The 7,853-nt window shown below is 42.1% G+C and overlaps 1 long non-coding RNA gene across 2 annotated transcripts; it reads right to left on the bottom strand.

Moving 5' to 3' along the window:
• Positions 1-352: 352 nt before the first annotated feature.
• LOC130706076 (uncharacterized) lies at positions 353-6,101 on the bottom strand. 2 transcript variants are annotated; one of them, XR_009006471.1, is made up of 5 exons: positions 5,996-6,101; positions 3,331-3,542; positions 2,877-2,958; positions 1,758-1,880; positions 353-1,020 (listed from the first exon to the last, which is right to left on the bottom strand). It is a non-coding gene; the product is annotated as an uncharacterized LOC130706076 (long non-coding RNA). The 2 variants fall into 2 exon arrangements; XR_009006470.1 differs by lacking the exon at positions 5,996-6,101 and adding an exon at positions 4,433-4,570.
• Between the last annotated feature and the right edge of the window lie 1,752 nt (positions 6,102-7,853).

Raw genomic sequence — 7,853 nt, 5'->3', positions numbered from 1 at the left:
CAATATTTCCTACTGTAGTTTGATAGCATTTTAATTTTAGCACAGTATTTTTCAAATGTGGATTTGTTTAACGTAACTCTCATGAGTACATATTTCCACTTCATTGGACCCTCTAGAATTAGATTGTATACGTATGACATATTGTATTTTGATTTTATATAAAAAGGCCACTATTACTTAAAACCACCTTTGAAGCTTAATATGAATAGAGATGTTTGAAACAATAGAGACCATTTCTGTATGCTAAAAAATATAGTCTACATTTTACACAAAATGTGGTTGAAGTTTCAATACATCTGGTCTACTTCTACCTTCAAAAATATTTGACGCTTCTGAGCTTTTGGTCACAACACTTAACTAAGTTTTATTTTGAGAGAAGGAGAGGTATTACTAGAATTCTTCTCTACTGAGAGAAATATTCAACTGAAGAAGGAATAACAAGAGGGCCACTTTTATTCTCGAAGCAGGTTAAGCACATGGTAATTGTTTTTAACCCGTCCACTTGTTGCACACACACTGATTGAGAACCTACGGCTGTCAGACCCCCGGCTGGGGATGCTGGGCTCACGGCAGCACCGCCCTCAGTCCACGTGCTCTGGAGGGTTCAGGGAGCAGAGACAGGCCGAGAAGACAGTACTGGGGAACGTCAGGAAGCAAACCCTTCCTAAAAGGGAGAAGTCACTACCTGAGGGAGAGCAGAACCTGGTCAGGGAGACAGAGGGAAGCGCATGCTAACTGGAGGAAAGAGGGAAAGCAAACATCAGAACAAGAGCAATCAGGGCAGTCAGGGTGAAACAGCAACTTACCGTCCGTGCGGGCGGGCAGCAGGCATGAAGCTGGTCCGATTATAAAAGGTCTTACCTACCATCCTAAGGCGTCTGGCTTTATCCTGCACTTTGATGAAGGGGTTTGAGCAGGGCATGCTGCAGAGTTTCACCTTAGAGAGAAGATGATGGCTGCTCTTTAGAACGCAAGCCTAGCCTCAGAAACGGGCAGCTAGCAGAGAGGTCGCCTCCTGACCTAGAAGGTGGAGAAGGATGAATGACTTTGGCAGACATCTAGAAGGTAGAACACGTAGGACACAGAATAGACAGGAGGGAGAGGGAAATGGAGAGACAGAAAAGTGTAAAGTTGTTTTGTTTTGTTTTGTTAAGATTTTCCAAAGAGGGATGCCTTTAACTCCGGTAAGATGCACAGAAATATAGACAAATGGGTCAGGAAAAACACATTACATTACCTTTCTGGCTCTGGTCCCCAACACAACCCAGATAACCAGATACACTTAGAAAGAGACCTTTGCCTAGTGTTGCAAGAAAAGGCTTTTTGATCAACTGTTGTGTGTTCTCTCCCTATGTCTCTTTGCTTGAGGGCTTAAATCGGGTTTATCATATTGATGTATGCAAGGCCCCTTTTCCCTCTCTCCTTTTTTCTTCTTCCCTTCTTCCTAGTAATGTAATCAGCACCTGCAAATCTCTACCGTGCAAATCGAGCTCAAAGGAGGACAGTAATCTACATCCAAAATTGCTATTCCTCCGTCTCCATCCTATCACTGCCCCTGAGCAGCCTAACATAATCACCATCTGGAATCCCTTACTTTTGTTTTTATGTGGCTTCATGGTCTATTCATCCCTAAAGTGGAAATGTAAACATTTTACCTCTTTTTAACTTTCTACTTTAACATTATATTGCCACTGGTGTCACATGCCGCTCAGTGCCTTGCTGTCTGTGCTGTATTATTCTCTTTTATGTGAACTTACCCTTGTTTATTTATCCACTCTACTACTGAAGCACATCGGGTGGTTTCCAGGTTTGAGCCTTTTGTACACTTCGGCACATGTTTCTCTTCCAGCGTACAGGAGGTTGCTAACAGGTTGGGGTTCCTCATGTTTTTCAGAAGAGGAGGATGCCGTTACACATTTTCTTCCCACACAGGCTTAAAAAACACTTATTTCAATCTAAGTGATCTGTCTTTTCACACTGACTATTGATCCTGAATCCACGAAGAGTCTCTTTTTACGTCACACCAGAAGGACAAGCCCCGCTGCCGAATTTAGGCTACTGGTTAACGCAGTGGAAAATAAATCAGTCACACAAGTCATGTGAACGAACTGGCCCAACGAGTGCAAACAGGGCACACAGAAGCCCCACAAATCCTCAGCAATGGAGGCTTGCTTGTTTCCTCTAATGGGCAGATAAAAAGTTGGAGTGAAATGTACTCCTAACCCTTAAGACTCTTGTTTTTTGTTTTTTTTTTAACATCTTCATTGGAGTATAATTGCTTTACAATGGTGTGTTAGTTTCTGCTTTATAACAAAGTGAATCAGTTATACATATACGTATGTTCCCATATCTCTTCCCTCTTGCAAGACTCTTGCTCTTAATCGGAGCGGAGACAGGTCCCCAGGCTGATAGGCAGCCAGAGCCTGAATCAGAGACGCACCAAGGGGCGGAGAGGAATGTTCCAAAGCTCTGAGGAGCAGCTGCACCATCGCTTTGCTGTCAGAGCTGCTTCTCCTTCGCGCCTCCCAAAGTCCTAAGCAGTGGACCCCACCTGCACCCCGTAGCTCCCCTGGCCTGGACGTGTCAGGAGTAGATATAACTGCGCAGGACGGAAAGGGGGACTTCAGTACTTCCAACAAGGTCCTGCCTTCTAGGCTAACATCCCCCCTCTGGTGCAGCATCAAAGGCTGTTTCACTATTAAGACATTTATATTTTGGCCTGACTTTCCCACCTAACATTTCTAGAACTTTTGTCTCAACCAAGTTTGAACCACATATTCAAAGAGTTTCTTGCTCTCTACTTTTTTTCATTTCCTCTAATTTCTCTGGAAATTGGGACTTTTTTTCTCTTTCCTAGCAGAGTATATAGTACTTACTCATTTCCTTCACTCATTCAACAAATATGTGTTGAGTTAGACTTGTGAGCCACATACTCTGCTACAGCCCAGAGAGATAATGCTGAAAAAAAGACCAAAATTCCCCTTAAGAATTTTAATTAATCACACTGTGACCCCCCCCCCACCCCATGAAAATTACAACAAGGAGGTGGCGATGGTCCCTGATCTATTCTGGCAGCCCTTGAGTGCAAAATCCTTCTTAAGGGAGTGAAACTGGGTGAAGGGGGGGGTCTGCTGAGGACGAGCCAGGATCTAGAGAAAACGTACTTCCTGCTGCTGCTTCTCTCTCTGTCCCTCCGGCCTCCGCGCCCATCCAGGAGGCGGCATCCCCCAGCCGACCACCACACCACCCAGCTAGGACACTGACCTTCCCACTTCCGTCCTGCCCACCCACCCCCTCCCAACCTCCCCACTACCCTCCTTCTGACTTCACCTCCTGCTGTTTCCACCGAGTCCACAATGACTCACGAGAACTCTTCCTTTCCACTTCCTCAGAAGGTCGACATCCCCCAGCTGGGTTTTCAAGAGGCTCTCTGTCTGGAATTCCCCTCCTCTTGTCACTTATATGATTAAAACTTTCTCATCTTTCAGATCTCAGCCTAGCTGACATCTCCTCGGAAGGTGACTTCCTCAGAAGAACAGAACCTGTAAAAATCATAAATTTGGTTTGGTTACTTCTACATTGTTTCTCTCCAATACCAGTCTATCATCTCCTCAAGGGTGAGAACCATTTTCCCTCTTATGTACCAGAGACTAGCATAGGGCCTGGTACATAATACACCCTAAAGGCAATTTTGCTGAACAAATGAATGGATGGTGTTAAATACACATTTAATTTTTTTTGTCAAATAAAATCTTTGTTAGAAAGATTAATTCCACAGGCAAGAAACAGAAATTAATTGGAAAAAATTTAAATATTAAATGAAACTGTTCAATTCTATATTATATTAGTCAGGGTTCTCCAGAAAAACAGACTCAATAAAATATACATGTACATAAATAAAATATACATATACATATATACATAATTGACTCATGCAGTTATGCAGGCTGACAAGTCCCAAGATCTTCAAGGTGAGTCAGCAAGCTGGACCCAGGAGAAATGATGGTTTAGTTCAAGTCCAAAGGCCATGACCCAGGAGAGCCAATGGTATAGTTCTAGTCTGAAGGCCCATGGTCTCAAGACCTCAAGACCCAGGAAAAGCTAATGTTTCAGTTTGAGTCCAAAGGCAAGAAAAAACCCAATGCCCCAGTTTGAAAGCAGTCAGGCAGGAGGAATTCCCTCTTAAGAGTCCTTTCTGTTCTATTCAGGCCTTCAACTGATTGAGGAGGTCCACCCACCTTAGGGAGAGCAATCTGCTTTACTCTGTCTACTGAATCAAATTTTGATCTCACCCAGAAACACTCACAGACACACCCAGAATAATGTTTGACCAAATGTCTGAGCACCTCATGGCCCATTCAACTTGACACATAAAATTAACCACCACAATCTCCCCGTAACATCACAATTGTTTCCTCTGCATATTGTTGACCTTCAAGGTATCCAGGTGAGCTCAAGTTCATGGTGCAGGGGGGCTCCAGAATACACTATGTGTGATTCCAAGATAGAGGACCCAGTGACTCCTGTCTGCTGCTAGACCAGTTGTCTTCCTCAAGCTGGGATTCTACGCTACAGGTGAATGCAAGAGAACATAACTAGAGTCAAAGCAAGAACCCAGAGCTGCAAAGTTATCGTCACCATCAAGTGACAGAGGAGGAGAAATGGAATTTATAATGCTTATTTATAACAATAAATATTTGTCATTATTATTGAATAAGTGTCATTTACTAACTGCTTGCCAAATACTGTCCTAAGCACTTTACATACAATACCTCATTTAATCATCGTAACAACCCAAGTTATTACTATTGCTCCTCTTACACAGGAGAGCAAACCGTAGCACAGAGAGGTGAAGTACCTCGTCTAAGGACCGAGACGATGAGGCAGGTCAAGGATCCATACCCAGGCATTTCTGCTCTAGAATCTGCACTCTTAGCTAGTGCACTTGACCGCCCCTCAGAGACATAATTGTGCACCAGCTGTTTATACACGTTACCTCTTTAGTCCTACATCAACTCTGCAGGTTAAAATTATTGCGTGAGGAAAATGAGAAAACAAAGACTAATGACAGTGAAGGAGCTGAGGCTGCAATACAAGTTGGTGGAAGAAACTATTTTTCAAACTATATCTGTTTGACCCCTAAACCAAGTCTCTTTCCAAAATTCCTCAGCTACCTCCTCTCTGTGGATTGAATCCAAGTGGGCTCATTCATCTCCAAAGCGAAGTTTCCAATCACACATGAAACATAATCTCATATTGATAGCATAATCAGGATCATGGAATTTTAGTCAGGTCACATTTTTTTCTATGCAAATTGTATATATGCAGTGAAACTGAGTTAAGTATCACTTTTATGCAGAAATCGTTTTACATTTCTGACTTCCCTTTGCTTTGATTATTTTTGATGGTAAAAATTCATCAGTTGGAATGAGTAACGCCAGCCCCTTATTTATAGTTCAGGAAACTTACATGGTGATTTGATGAGTACAAGATACGTCTAACCCCATTATATAGGATACTGAACAGTGAAAGAAAAGCACCTGGCCACAGATTGCTGAGATTCCAGCTTTAACTAGGTAAAGACCGAGGAGTGACCTAGGCAGCTTGACAAGGTTTGTCATCAGGTAAAATCCATTCCACTGTTCTCTGTACTTCCAAAAATTTACTTTTGTGAATGGACCGGGAATAACCTCGTGAGTCTGGATAAGCAACCAGGAATTCTGAGTCCACCCACGCATGTCTTTAAGGGCACTTGAACACGAATAACATACCCTCTGGTGCACATTGCCTCAAGTACTATGAGATCACGGACTCGATCCACTTGGAATAGCAAAATGAAGCAAATGCCAATATTCCTTTCAGCCAAGTCCCATGCTTTGAGCAGGACACTTACAAACAGTGCCCCTAGCCCCCTGCCCACCATTTTCATTGTGTACGGTGCCTCCTAGAATTAACTCATATTCTGTAGGTTGCTTTAATAATAAATTCTAAATACCTCAACCCGCTGTTCCAATGTTCATGGGTATACATTCACTTCATTGTTTTAAAATAGTTACTTGAGAACGATTGTTTACTTTAAAAATATTTCTTCCAGATAACTGTAGATAATTATGATGATGGGCTTCTGTTTAGACACTGTCTGTGAAAATAATATCCAATACATTAAAAATAACATTACAAATCGTCCACATTAGCTAAATGAGCAGCTGTGAAGTGTGTTCCTCAGCAGATATTTCTTAATAGCCTAGATTCCCATCTGCCCAGCATGGTTGCCTAGAAGCTGCCCGGATGACTAGATGTAATACAAGAAAAAACCACCTTTTTGCCTAAGTATATTTCCTCTGTTTTAAATATACACAAACAGTCTACTAGGACAAACTGACGTTATCCCCAGTCTTTTGCTTTCATGAGCAGAGTAAAGCCTGAGGCAGCTATGACAAGGGGAAACAATTCTGATTTCCTAAAGGCGAGTTTTCACTTAAAACCTCAGACAAGTTGAGGTTTGGTTGACAAATGTCTGAGGCTTCATCCCTGGAGAAGCTCCAACCCTCCACCCGCTGATGACACACAGACTAAAACCTTGTACAACCAATTCAGAAATAACTAGCCCACATCCTAGTATGAGCTATAGAGTCTGACACTGACATAATAAAGATGTGCGTTGGAAATACCCTTGAGGGACAGGTCTTGACTGCTGGCACAGTCCACAGTCCATTAGCGGCCAAAAGAAAAGGTCAAGCAGTATTATTTAATTCCGCAACTGACTGTTGTGTTCACTTGGGGTGCTAATATGAGCTCAAAGAAAATAATTCATTCTAGGATGAGTCCCAACAATCTTCCAATCTCTCATGGTACCGACTGACCACACAGAAGCCATTCTACTAAGATGTGCTTTCATTTTCAGTCCCATCATCTTTTTTAGAGGCTCTATAAAAAGATACAGCACAGCGTGCCAAGGAATATAGCTCAGTGATTGTAACTCAACAAGGCATTTGCTCCATTTCCCTGTGGAATGCTCTGCAAATATTTCTCTCCCTTAAGAAACTGATGGAGTTGTACCTGTCAAGAACAACATGCTGCTAGGCTTGGCATTTCCCCAAGTTGTGTTAGGAAGACCTTGAACTTGACTTTGTTATCTTAGCTTGAAATATTTCAACCCTACCATGAAATGGGACAAACCAGCCAAAGGAGTGGGGAGAGGAGCGTATATATATTTTGGAAGAGGAAGCGGCATCTTGTCTTCTGCAATGTATCACTGGCTAAGATTTTTAACTTAAATGTACAAGTTCAAGTTCACACCAGACTTTACTTCTTAAAAGTATGACTTACTGAGGTATGGGAAATGCAGATAGCTTATAGAAATAAAATTGCTTTTTTTTGGCTCTCTCCTGGGTCTTGTAGTTAGATATATCATGTTTCCAAATCCCCCCTTCCCCTGTCACGTGTGTTATTAAACTATGCCTACAACCTTCTCCAGGTCATTAAAAGGAGTATATTATAGAAATAAAAGTCAACTCCCTCATTACATGATAAAGGCATCTTTTCAATGTTTTCTCAATTTAATTCTGTATGCAGGAGTTGTATTTATAAGAAAATGCTTATCTCAAATGACTGATGAAAGAGTTGCTTCCCACTGCATGGAAGAGTTCATGATAGTTCCCTGTTCTTGGAGAGCCACTTAGAGGTTTATTCATTGTGAGCAGCAATCCGAGCTGTGTATACCAAGAGCCAACACACTGTAGCTGACAGGACCTCAGCTGAGAGCATTCTGGAGCTAAGACACAGCAAACCGAAAAGTAACAAGGTGAAATTCTATTAACACTTGGTAGGTCAGAAAATATTATAAAACAGTC

This window comes from Balaenoptera acutorostrata, chromosome 21 (assembly GCF_949987535.1).
Source record: "Balaenoptera acutorostrata chromosome 21, mBalAcu1.1, whole genome shotgun sequence".
Taxonomy (NCBI): Eukaryota; Metazoa; Chordata; class Mammalia; order Artiodactyla; family Balaenopteridae; genus Balaenoptera; species Balaenoptera acutorostrata.
This window is presented reverse-complemented; position numbering and strand designations above follow the sequence as displayed.